The sequence below is a fragment of the Sphaeramia orbicularis genome, chromosome 2, assembly GCF_902148855.1.
Source record: "Sphaeramia orbicularis chromosome 2, fSphaOr1.1, whole genome shotgun sequence".
Lineage (NCBI taxonomy): Eukaryota > Metazoa > Chordata > Actinopteri > Kurtiformes > Apogonidae > Sphaeramia > Sphaeramia orbicularis.
In genome coordinates, this window is record NC_043958.1 from 8692946 (window position 1) to 8705444 (window position 12499).

General features: G+C 37.0%; 1 protein-coding gene across 5 annotated transcripts in view; it reads left to right on the top strand.

Moving 5' to 3' along the window:
- Positions 1-319: 319 nt before the first annotated feature.
- LOC115433109 (vang-like protein 1) overlaps positions 320-12499 on the top strand; it is a 70315-nt gene continuing 58135 nt past the window's right edge. For 3 of the 5 annotated variants that reach the window (XM_030154339.1, XM_030154358.1, XM_030154384.1), the window contains exon 1: positions 320-470. The gene's annotated coding sequence lies outside the window, so the exon portion shown is untranslated. Of the gene's footprint in view, positions 471-650; positions 1083-12499 lie in introns of those variants that run through there. The other 2 variants (XM_030154375.1, XM_030154348.1) reach the window with 2 other exon arrangements.

Below are 12499 nucleotides of genomic sequence, written 5' to 3' on the forward strand. Positions count from 1 at the left end.
CATTTGGAGTTGTCATTATTGATATGTTATTATGATAGTATTTTACCAATTTGACCCACTTGAGATTGAATGTGGAACCTGAACTGAAACGATTGTTAATATCTAAGTGAAATTTTTGCATTTCACAAATTCATCCCACGGGCCGGACTGGACCCTTTGGTGGGCCAGATTTGGTCCCCGGGCCGCATGTTTGACACCTGTGTCCTCCAGGATTGGTCTTGTGGAGCTGGTAAACTTCTGCATGGCTTTCAGGTGGCTCCTGTATGAGACGCCCCCCTAGCGTCCAGTCCGGGGTACTACAGCCCTCCTGTGTGAAGCACTGCCCCCTGTGAAATTCCTGACTGCCAGGGTGATTCCTACGGTTACTAAGGGCTGCTTCCTACTGGAGCTGCCGTGAGCTCTGGGGCAAACTAGTTTATCACCTCTGGATAAATAATCAACCGCGTGAATGATACCTCCACCGACAGAGGGTGAGTTGTCTTCTCCTAAACCAGCAGACAGTGTCGGTCCGGTGTATTCTGCAGATGTTGGAGTGTGTGGGTTCACTAGTGTGTGTGTGTGTGTGTGTGTATCTCCTTATAGCCTATAATGTCCTGTGTTGATTCCTGGAGCCTTCACAGATGTAGGTTACGGTGCGTCTACCTATTTTTACGCGCAGAACAAAGAGTGGTGCTGAGTGTTGGGCTGTGTGTGTGCTTTAATAGGAAAGACTTGGGAACACGCCCTTGCTGTGTTGCCTACCTGTGTGAAAGGGAACGCTTTCAACTTCATTTCAATGCCCTCAAACTGCGGCCACACTAACGCAGAGGAAGTTCACAGTCTCAGGTTCTACGAGTTATCCTGTTACTTTGTCAGTTTGGGGACACGGATCCTCCTGTGGCCGCGTTGTCAAGCAGAAATTCCAAGAAATTACAGCGAGGTCAAGGGAGGAAAAAAAAAGTCAACTATGTTTCCAACGGTTGAGTGGATCCGCATTACCCGGCTAGTGTGCCGCCGCTCAGCTGTGAACTGTAACCTGCGGCGGAACAGTTGACGCGGACGGATACACCGAAGCCCCTCCAGCCTCCGGGAAAAAACAACCAGTAAGGCTAAAAAAAAACCAAAACAAAACACACACTCAACACCCGTTTTCGAACTGCGGTGCTCTGCTTTCTGTTTGTGTCTTCAACTAGTCGCGTTAATACCGGGGTAAAGGGGGGGCTTCCGAGGCCACGGTGAAACCGGGGAGTTTCCTGCCTGTAGGTCCGCCTGCCTGCCGGGTCACAGGTAGGAGCAGGGTGGGTAATCCGGCTCTGGAGCTCCAACTAATGACTTGTGGCCACGTGAGAGCTCCACAAACTTATATGTGAGCTGAAATATGGCCAGGCATGTTATACCTCTACTTATTTTCTAATATATTCATGGGAATATGAGCTAATTTTATTAATGAAATGTAAAAAAAATGCAGGTGGTGATACAGCACGTGTGTAATTTAGTGCATAATGAATGACCTTTTATTCTAGGAGCTGCAGAGTAGACAATAAACAGCTGGTTTCCTCAGTTTGTTCAGTTTCTATTTTTTTATTATTATTTGACAAAATCTTTTTTTTTTTTTTTTTTTTGCAACGTCTTGCTTTTATGTAAACATAACATTCACGTTTTATCACGTAGTTGATACATATTTATGACTGCTGAACATAAACACACCTTATTTGATCCTTTTCCAACTTTTTTTTTTTTTTTTTTTTTTTTTTACTGTAGTGCAGGGGTGTCAAACTCATTTTAGTTCAGGGGCCACATCAGGTCAAATTTGATCTGCGGTGGGCCGGACCAGTGAAATAATAACATAATAATATAGAAAAAATGGCAACTTTAAACTTTCCTCTGTGTTTTAGAGCAAAAAAAGGAAAATTATGCAATGAAAAGGTTTACATTTACCAACTATCCTTTAAAACAATGTAAGTAACATGAACAAACTGAAATTTCTTCAGAAAACTAAGTGCAATTTTAAAAATATTCAGCCTCAGTTTGTCATATACACATGTACGTTACAATGTACAGATCACAGTGGATCTACAAATACACAAAACATTTAATAACAGGCAGAATATTGTTAAAATTACACTTCAGACATTTCAAAATGTTCATATTTGTTCAGGTTATTTGTATTTTTGTGAAATGTTAGTTTGTTTTAGTGTAAATACAGTAAAATGGCATGAAAATGTTTACATTTACGAAGGGAAAAATGTGAAGTTGTGAGTATTTATAGGTTATTGTGATAGTATTTTACTGATCAGACCCACTGGAGATTAAATTGGTCTGTTTGTGGAACTGGAACTAAAATGATTAATATATTCAGTGTAATTTTTGCATTTCACAAATTCATCCCGCGGGCCAGATTGGACCCTTTGGCAGGCCGGATTTGGCCCCCGGGCCGCATGTTTTACACCTGTGCTATAGTAGTAGCTATATCTATCCTATGAATTCTCCTTTAAATCTACCTGACATCTATAATCTTCAAACGCGTACCGTTTCAAATATTTACAAGAAAATTTCTCTCTCTTTTTTTTCTTTAGAAGTGTTTCATTCAACAGTCTTCTTATCTGTAAACCCCATATCGAAATAGTTTATAGGCTCACAGCAGTAGTTTGTAATAGCTGGTTCACAGACTTGGAGGTTTAAAGCAAAGAAAATGCTTTCAACAGCACTGTAATTCAAATAAATTGCATTAGAAACTCCCATCCCAACCCCATGTAGGCTAGCTGTTAGAGGCAAGGCTGCATGGTAAAATGGGCTGACATTGTCAAAGCTCAGAGCAACATTACATAGTGACAACAACAGTTGCTTCCTCTATATAAATTATGCAAGACCCTCATTATCATCAGGACTTTTATGTTTGGGCTGAGGCTAACGTTTGAGCGTAGTGTGAATCTAAACACATTACACAGAGGTTTGATGCCTTCCCTCCACTTACGTCCCAGAAAGCAGCTCTGGTTTGTGTGACAGCTGAGGGTATTGATCGTGATGATGACACCTGTCAGGAGCGCTCAGATGAGAGGTGTTTGGCAGAATGTATAAGTGAGCGCTGGTCTACGATGAGCAGATGCTGAGCTGTGCATGTGTATGTGTATCTGCATACAGAATTCACAACATGTTTGCTGATAGTAATTAAAAGAATTCTAGTGCACATGTTTAAGGATGCAAATAATCCACTGAACAATGAATACAAATTTACTTATTAAACTGGAGATCAGGATTATTCCAGTCACATCTCATGTATCCAGAGGGCATAGTGCTGCATTCGCTCTGCATTGGAATATGTCAGTCAACGCTGGTTGCTATAGAGATTTTCATAAACAAGAAGTTCAACTGCTCAGTGTGTGCTCCAAGAAAAAAGGCATGGAAAGCATGAGCCGCAAAATAGCCTGAAGTAACTGCAATATTTCTGCATCTGTTTCAAAATCTCTAAAGGAAATTGTTTAGATAAGCGTTTTCATGTTTCGTCTAGATTTTTTTTGTTTGTTTCACTGGTGAGCAGAACTTTAAAGAATAATGTCGCTGGAGTAGAAGAGGCATTAAACTGCTGTTGTTTTTCCCTAAGGTCTAATGTGATTAAAATGAAGGCGTCCTCACTGAGACATACTGAACACAACAAACAAGAGGGAGCAACTGAATTATTTTGGTAACCACAGTAACCAAATAGACACAAACACTCACAGCAATCCTAATTGTTAACATTACATGTTAAGTAATCCATTAATGGTCATCAATTTGTTCATCACCTGACCATTAAGGATCAGCACATTATTGTTGCCTGACAATACCAGCAGAAAAATGCAACAGGTGAAGGCAAAATGTGAAACTGTGATTTTCCTGTTACTCACAGCATGCAGGAAACGGTAATAAATGTTTATAGTTGTGTGTAGTTCACACAGTCACTGGGATTTTCCCTCGGTTTTTTAGGAGCCGGTGGTTGCTGTGGTGGGTTTGTGTGATTGTGTGATTCAGGGGTGCTTATAGACCATTACAATCTTTTCTTTATGTGTGAAAGCCTTATAGTCACGATTAAACGTTTTGGCAGTGACATGAATAGATTATTTTGCTTAAATGTGATTCATCTGCCAATAAATGTGTTTTGAAGCAGAAAAACTACTATTATATATTACTACAATATGTATGCCTATACTATAGAATTGACTTAAGTTTGGGTATTCTGCAAAAAAAAGATGAAAAGGTGATCTTAAAACTGTCATCATGATAAGAATTTTCATTTCAGTTGATGTCAATAATTAATATGATAACTAAGATAAATGTGACATTATTATTTCCTTTAATCACTGATTTTTGGTCAAGTCACACTTAGAGAAACCAGATGATTTAATTGTTATAAACTAAATGAAATTAAATTGAATCCTTCTCAAACAGCAGAATTTTCCAAAATCTAAGACATGGAGCATAGAAAAAAGTATTATATTATTTTTTTTTGCAACATCAAAATATGCAGGAATAAAATTAAATGAAACAAAATCCTGGAAAGATTGCTGATAATGCAACTCTAAACAGCACAAATCAAACTAGATATTTATATCATAATTATAAAAATCATTCATATTATATTCTTTCATTGCTCAGTCCATTAATGCCATATCATTTTGAACTACAGTAAAAAGCATAAACCTAATGTGTGTTTATTTACTAAGCTTAATTTTTTTTTTTTCTGTTTTGCATAATAGTGGTTTTGGGTCAAATATTAAACATTAATGTCTTGTAATAGACACTAGGGATGCACTGATTGCAAAATTTGTTGGTGATATAGATCTTGATGCGTTTTTTCTGGTCATTTTTTATTTATGAACCTCACACTGTGCCAGAGAAACAAGTAAATCTTCATTATATATGTATGAAAATAGTTTAACTTTAGCATCAAAAAGTTTAAAATTAACTACATATTACAACATATTAAAAAGTATTCATTTCTGAAGAGCAATATTTAAAAAAGCCCTTTAATAAAACACAGTAGATAAATGTAAGTAACTGCCACCAGTGAAACTTCATCATATAGGCCCATATGTGGGGGCATTTCTGTTTTTAATTATTATTACTGCCAAATATGTGTATAGATATTTACAATAGCTCTGATAGATAATAAATAAACAGCTACAAAGCTTAAAAACTGCATTTGCTGAAGAAGACCACTGGGATCTAGTCGAACCTCTGGATTTGGGATAGGTCATTTTAGTTTTTGAGGCTCTCCACATTGATTTTACAAGCCTTGTGAGCTACTTGTAAACCTTAGAATGTAAACATACTCATCAATTTCATATAGAAGCTCTTGGTCTGAGCTTGAAGGTTGTGCTTATTGGTTATCAGTTTTAATCGATATCCCTTAAGCTGCTAGCTTTGTCTCCGTCTGAATATGTGCGAGGTGTTAAGTTCACTGACACTCGGGAATGCTGATTGAATTCCACAGAACTAATGACCCTCATTTGCTCAGTCATGGACAGCAACATAGCAAGCATGTGACGGAGCCAGACTTAGACTTCCACAGTGACTTGTTTTCTTGTTCCCTCGTGTCCCTGCGCGTCTCGTGACTCTGTTGTTCATCTGTCAAGCATCACCTTCTTTTCCACCTATGTAATTATTTCACATGAGCTGGATGTCTCGTATTATGAAGTGTGATGATCGTGATAATACAGGCAGAGATACGAGGGCGTCATGGTTACAGACAGGAGAGAATTGTCTGTGTGCATCTGACAGAGACACGGACAAAATGAGCTGCGGGGCTAATTAAAATTTTGTGAGCGACAAAGGCAGATATGATGAACAGATTATGTCTGAGAGATGAGCTCTGGAAGTCGAGTAAAACCTGTGATCCTGGATTTACTGAAGCAGATATTTAGCGACAAAAAACCCTCATCATGTATATAATTGAGAGACTTTGCTCTGAGTAATTGCGGGTCATATGCACCATTAATTCTGAATGCTAAACAGCTTAAAAAAGCATCTTTAGTCCAATTGGCATCACTCCCACACTGTTGTCAACAAATGTAGCCCCTGTGATTTCAGTAAAAGTAGCAAGAAAATGCATGGATTTAGCCAGAAAAATGTCTCCTTTTTGGGTTTTTTTTTTTGTTTGTTTGTTTTTAGCTCCATCTTTAAACATGTAAGGAATACGGACAGTGGTAAACCAAGAGTAAAGTTTTTAAGAAATAATCATCAGGAAAAAATGAAGACCTGAGTTTTAAAATACACTTAATGAGAAAGTTTCAACTCTGTTTATCACCTCTACACTTTAACTTGAACTTATCCACTTGTGGGTCATATTATTAAAAAAGTAGGCTAATTAATGTAATTTGAGGTTAAATATTAATGTAAATATGGGGGGGGCTCTTGTACAAGTTAGCTAATACATTTCTGTGAGAATCTCTTTTATATATAAGAAAAAAATAGTCTTGCAACTAAAATATTCCACACTGACATTAAATTCAATCAAATTAAATTGGAACCTTGTGAATTATTATTGAATTAATTCTGGAAATCAGTGGTCAGCCTATAGTTAATGTAACCTAGATAGATATATTATTATTACGACTGTAGGGCTGGGAAATCTCATCATGTTAGCTCATTGATTTGTCATATGATCTTCTTCGATGGTGATCTCATGGATCATGTCATTAAGAAAATTAAAAGTAACACTGTTAAAACACTCTTACTCAGTGAACATTTGCTCTCAATGTCCTGGCTGTCAGTGTAATTGTTGTATTTTACAGGGAGTGTTGCACTGACCAGTGGGTTTATAGCTTTAATGTCACTAACTCAGATCACTGGTCTAGTGAGTTTATTTCGGTCCATTTATAGTAATACTTTAGCGTCTGTCTGCACAGAAGTGTTTGGGTTTAGTCTGTTTTAACTTGCAGAGTTTATGTAATGCATTGTTTTCCTGCTGCTGACGAAAAAAATGCTGAAGAACGATTGTGAGTCCATCAGCTGTGACTGTTTTCGGAACTCTAATGCACAGTGAGTCTGATTTACACATGCATTAGGTGAGCTTATAGAGGGTAAAAACGTTCTTGATTCATTATTAAACTCTGGCGAAGGAAATTATTATGTCACAGTCAACGTAATTAATGGAAACACTGCAGCTGTATGTGGAGGAAGAAGTGTACTCATGTTTCCTTCATCTAGATATTTTTGATATTGGACTAAAGTTAGGCCAAAATGATGCAAAAATGCAGAGCTTCTAGTCAGCAACTACACAAAGCTGTCACACACAGACTAGGCCTCTAGAAACCAGAGAAAACTACAGGTAAACTTGTGTAAGTCACCATCACTTGAAAGAAAGAGAAAACTGTGATTCGGATCATGGGTCATGTCCCTGTCTTAAAAGTTCCAGTTAATTTGGCTATTGTTTCTTTAATTCTGTTTTATCCAATGCACATTACCACTGAAACATGTATTTACTACCCTTAGATTCTGATTTCCACCGTAGGAACTTTAACTTTACCGGGGATTTTGAAAAACTCCAGTGCATATCTTCTAAATTACCTAGGTAAAAAGTTTCCCTCAACCCCAAACATTCTCTGAAAAAAGTTCCTCGTACGGGGGTAGGACTTTTCAGATTTTCCCGAGTTCTTGAGGGTGGGACAATTTGCTGAAGAACACTGATTGGTGGAACATACTTGTAGCATTTTCCACAATATTTAACCCAGTGTGCAGCTGCAATCTTGCTCATTGTATTTCTGCAAACTTCACTTTGTTTGCATTTGTTGTATTTGGAGAATGGGACAAAATAAAGGAGCCTATGAGAAGTTAATGGACGTATTTGGCTCGGTACAATTACATTGCAGTCATCTGTCTGTCCATCTGAATATGCTCTGGGTAATAAGCCTGGACCTTGTAAAATGTGAAATGAGCCTGATTAGAATGCATTTTAAAAGGAATAAAAAGGAAGTCTTTGACCCAGGTAAATAACTTCCTGGTAATAAATGTTCCTGGGACTGTTGGTAGAAAAGGTTTCAGTAATTCCAACCAAACATAGTATTATATTTACGTGGTGAACATGAACTCAGTAAATTGCTCCATCTGTTAAACCAGGAAAAAAAAATTGGAATAAAACACCAGTAGAAGTCTGCAGGTGAGATTCATGTAAAACAGTAAAGAGTTTTCTGATGGAAGTCATCCCTTTGAAGGCTGTGAGATTATTCTTTAATCAGTAAGTCATGCGTGACTGAACTGTGGGGCTTTTCTTCTCTGTTGGATGAAGGAAAGAACAGATGATGGGTTTGGCTGAAAGGTGTTTCTAAATGAAAACGTAGCGGGTCGTTGTATCTGGTTCATTAGATGCTTAATTTGCCACCTTACACACAGACCTGGAGTCAGTCTCTGTGCTTCATGCTTAACTCCCACTCAAGTTCAGGATCAGACCGTTTTGAGGCGAGTCAGCGACTTCAGGCGGTGGCCACAGCCTGAACTCTGCATCAGTGTGCAGTGGGGTTTGTAACGTCAGTCTGTCTATGTAAATCATAGATTATCAGATCACACAGATTAACATAGACAGCAGACGTTATATAGAGGGATTGTATAAAGACATCATTTTGCCAATTAATCAATTAATCCTCTTTGTCAGTCTGTATTTATTTATTTATTTAATTTGAGCAGCAGTCCAGGCTGAAAACGTTTTCATGATGAAGAAAAGCATTTGAAGATTTATCTCAAATATGTAAAAACAGTAACTTAGAAAACCAAATTATATGAACAGGAAATGAACAGCAAACAAATAGCCTACAGTGCATTCATTTAAACAAAATATGCAGATGGGAAGAATTTTTTTAAAACTTAAAAACAACTGTTTGTTATGCATGAAACGGGTGTTGTATAAATGAACAGCTGCCTCTTTTAATAGTTCTTGTCGAAAGAATTTGAAGAGTCACTGTGATAGTGTTTTCTACATCATTCCAGGATGAATGAGGTGTTAGGAAACTTGAATACACTGTGACTTACACCCTGGTAAATAAATACTGAACAGTGGCCTTGTAGCTATGAGCCACAATGAAGAAATAAATGACTGTAAACATGCTCAGATAAATTGCACACGAATAATAGAACATTAATTTATGACTTCTCAAGATATTTTGCATTATTAGACTATAGTTCCACATAATTGCATGATAAATATCTATTGATTTATAAACAAACCACTGGTGAAACAAACAGAAATAACCCTTTTTCATTATTTTCTCATAGTTTGACTGCTGTTCTGAGTGTTATTCATCATCTCATATTAGTTCACTGGAGAACTAGCGCTTTGGTGATTTATTTTAAGACAGTATTTGCTTATTTTACTGATGAGTTTTGTTATACCATATCCAGGCTATTCATCTAATACTAACAAAAGTGGAACAGAAATATAATCCATTATGTATGATTCAAAGCACTATGCCAATAAACGTGTCTTTTTCATTGGGGGAATAATTAAACTCTTATTAGAATTGCACTACAGAATCATTTGTAATATTGATAATCTCTTTTGACAATTAATCATCAGCTCAGATATCAGTCTAGTGACATCCCTATGTAATTTAAGCTAAGACTTGTCTTGAAAACATTTTTCTTACTATGTTTCAAGCAGTCTTTTGTAGTGTGTTTGTCACAAGTTTAGTTGATGTCACATCGTAACAGTTATGTTGATGATGGAAATGCTACTTTTCAGTGAGCACGAGTGACCTGAAAGACATGATTTAACATGATGTTTATCCTAAATTTAGACTAAAGTAGAGGAAGGATGGACAGGCTGTATTATAACTATGCAAAATTATCTGTTGTCATTGCTGGGTAGTCAATTTTAATATCCACCAATTGATTGCTTGGTCTAAAAATGTTAGAAATGGTGAAAAAGTGTTTCCTGAAGCTCGAGATTTTGCCCTCAAATAGTTTATTTTCAGACAGAACCAGAAACTGCACATTTAACCCACAAAGACCCAAACAGCCACAGTGACCAAAACATCTACTGATCTAAAATGTTGATCCACTAATTTTATCAGTAAATATATAAAAATAATTGGTGTAAACAGTTTGTCATCAGATATGACATTTTTAGACGTTCAGAGGCTCTGTAGTGAACATGGAAACACCGTCATCTTCTACAACATTGATTCACCAGTAAAGCCCATGGAGTTTGATCAATGACAGTGAAGGAGGTGCTTGTTTTTACATTTGGTTCTTGGTATCTTTACTGAAAAAGTAACTTTTTCGTCAGTTTTTTTTGTTTTTGTCTAATAAACTTTGAATTTACTTGTTTTCATGAGCATCTGAATTAAGTATCAGAAATTAAATATCAGAAAATAAATGATTTACAGTGAAAAATGGAAAATATGGAGGAAAATACTATAATAAATGGTGACAAATTACTTAAAGTTTAATTATAGTAGAAAAATTCATTTGGGTACTGCCAAAAATTAGCCTAGAACTGGGTCTTTATGGATTTAGAAGGTGGAAGAAGAGAATTTCTACAGTTTTTTTTTTTTTTTCTATGCTACATTACTCAAACTCATTATTGGTCACTGAAATGGTTGAGATTGATTTAGAGTAGATAAGTAATCGATTAACCGCTGCAGCTAATTTACACATAACGTTGGGCTGTTATTGGATGAGATGTGACAGTTGGCGCTGAGTTGCAGTGATTTGCTTCTGGCAGCTGATCGTGACAGCAGACGGCTTATGGCTCTAGTACAACTCCGCTTTGTCTTCGTGTTCATGAATGGAAGGATATTCTTTGGCTGTTCTGTGCAGTTGTTTGTTTGCGTTGACAGTTCAGGCTGCTGGATATTTACTGTTTGGTTGTTTGTCAAAGAATACGCTTGGGTTGCCACACCTCTTGGCGTATGTGTATTTGTGCGTCTCTGCATTTTTTTAATGTTTTTTCTATGTAGTTGTTTTTATCTACAATAAAGGGTCTTTTGTTCCGTTATAGCTTTTGGTCTTTTTCTTCAGCAGATGAAATAAAAGTCATGCTTCGTTGCCTGGGAATTTGTCCTAGATTTGGCATGCAGAAGTTACAGGGATTTATGTTTGTATGAAGGGAATGAATTGGCCTTGTGAGACACCGTACCCTTCATGCCTGATTGCTATGATATAATTTTGCCTTCCCTCCGCTGCCTCTGCCAGTATTTGCCAGGACAAACAGACATGCCGGCAGCTCAGCAGGGGTCTTGGATTACTGTGAAATACCCGCCAGGACTCCCTCCCTTCCAGAGTCGGGGATTCCTATTTCAGCTCTGGACTCTCCCCACAAACTTGAAGTGGTTCCGCTTACCAATTTTCTCTGGCATGGCAAAGACACAAACCACATGTAAGAACACTCGCGTATCCTGTTTCACTTCAATCCAGACCTCAGAGCCAGGCCTCTCCGCGGATTGCTGCTTTTGCATTTGGACTGTGAACAACCTGCTGAGTGCAGACATGATCAGCGATGATCCATGTTAAATAAAATGTCAGCTCAGGAGACACAGGAAGTAATCGATCAGCTTTTAACCTGGCTGCCCTTTGTTACTCATCACTGCACTCTGTCTGAACCTGGACCGCGCACTCATTTAACCCATTAATCCATCATTTACCCATGTGCCCTTGCTTTTAAGAGGATTAAAACAGGTGATGGAAATACCTCTGTGATTGTGTCCAGCTTGCCTTAAAGCCTTTATTAAACAGGTAAAATCCTGCAGAACATTAGCAAGGTCTGATTACTTACCATTCTGAATGACTAAATCATAGAAGCTAATATGGGGCTGCAAAAATCAGCCTTAAAATTAGGAATATTAAGTATTAATAACATAAAAATAACATAGGCCAAATGAATACTAATTTAAGTTATGCTACTCTGGCTCTGATACATCTGCCTCTCAGTCTGCAGTCACTGGTCTGACCTCAAATAATGAAATTATGTATTTACTAGTACTTAGTATTATAGTGCAACCTGACAAAAAAATATAAATTGTTTCTTTTATTTATTTCAACTAAGTGTTGTGTTGGACCCAATGTAAAATTTAACAGAAACATTTAGTTTTTTACTCCAAATATATGGTATCAGCATCAAATTACTTGATTACTAATAGTTAGTGATCATTTGTTACCTAATATGTTGAATTTTCCAGTTTGTCTCAAAGACACTTTAATTACACAAGATCTTTTTTTTTTTGTTCCCTTATTCTGAAAAAGGCAGTGCAATAAACTCTTACTTAGGGATATCACAGTAGACAAAAATCATGGTTTGGTATGTACTTTTCTTGGGTCCTAGCACAATACAATACAGTAAAATGCAGAAAAGCAACAAAAATCTCTTTGTTTTCATTCAACTTTTTTGTTACTTGCAGCTGATGACAGAAACATACTGAAAATAAATGAAACCTAATGGGTTAGATGCACAAATTAAAGAATAAAAATGTTTTGTTATGCTGTTGGATGTCAGACTTTGAAAAACTATTAAAAAATTATATTCAGTTTTATAAAATACCATTGTAAAAGACGC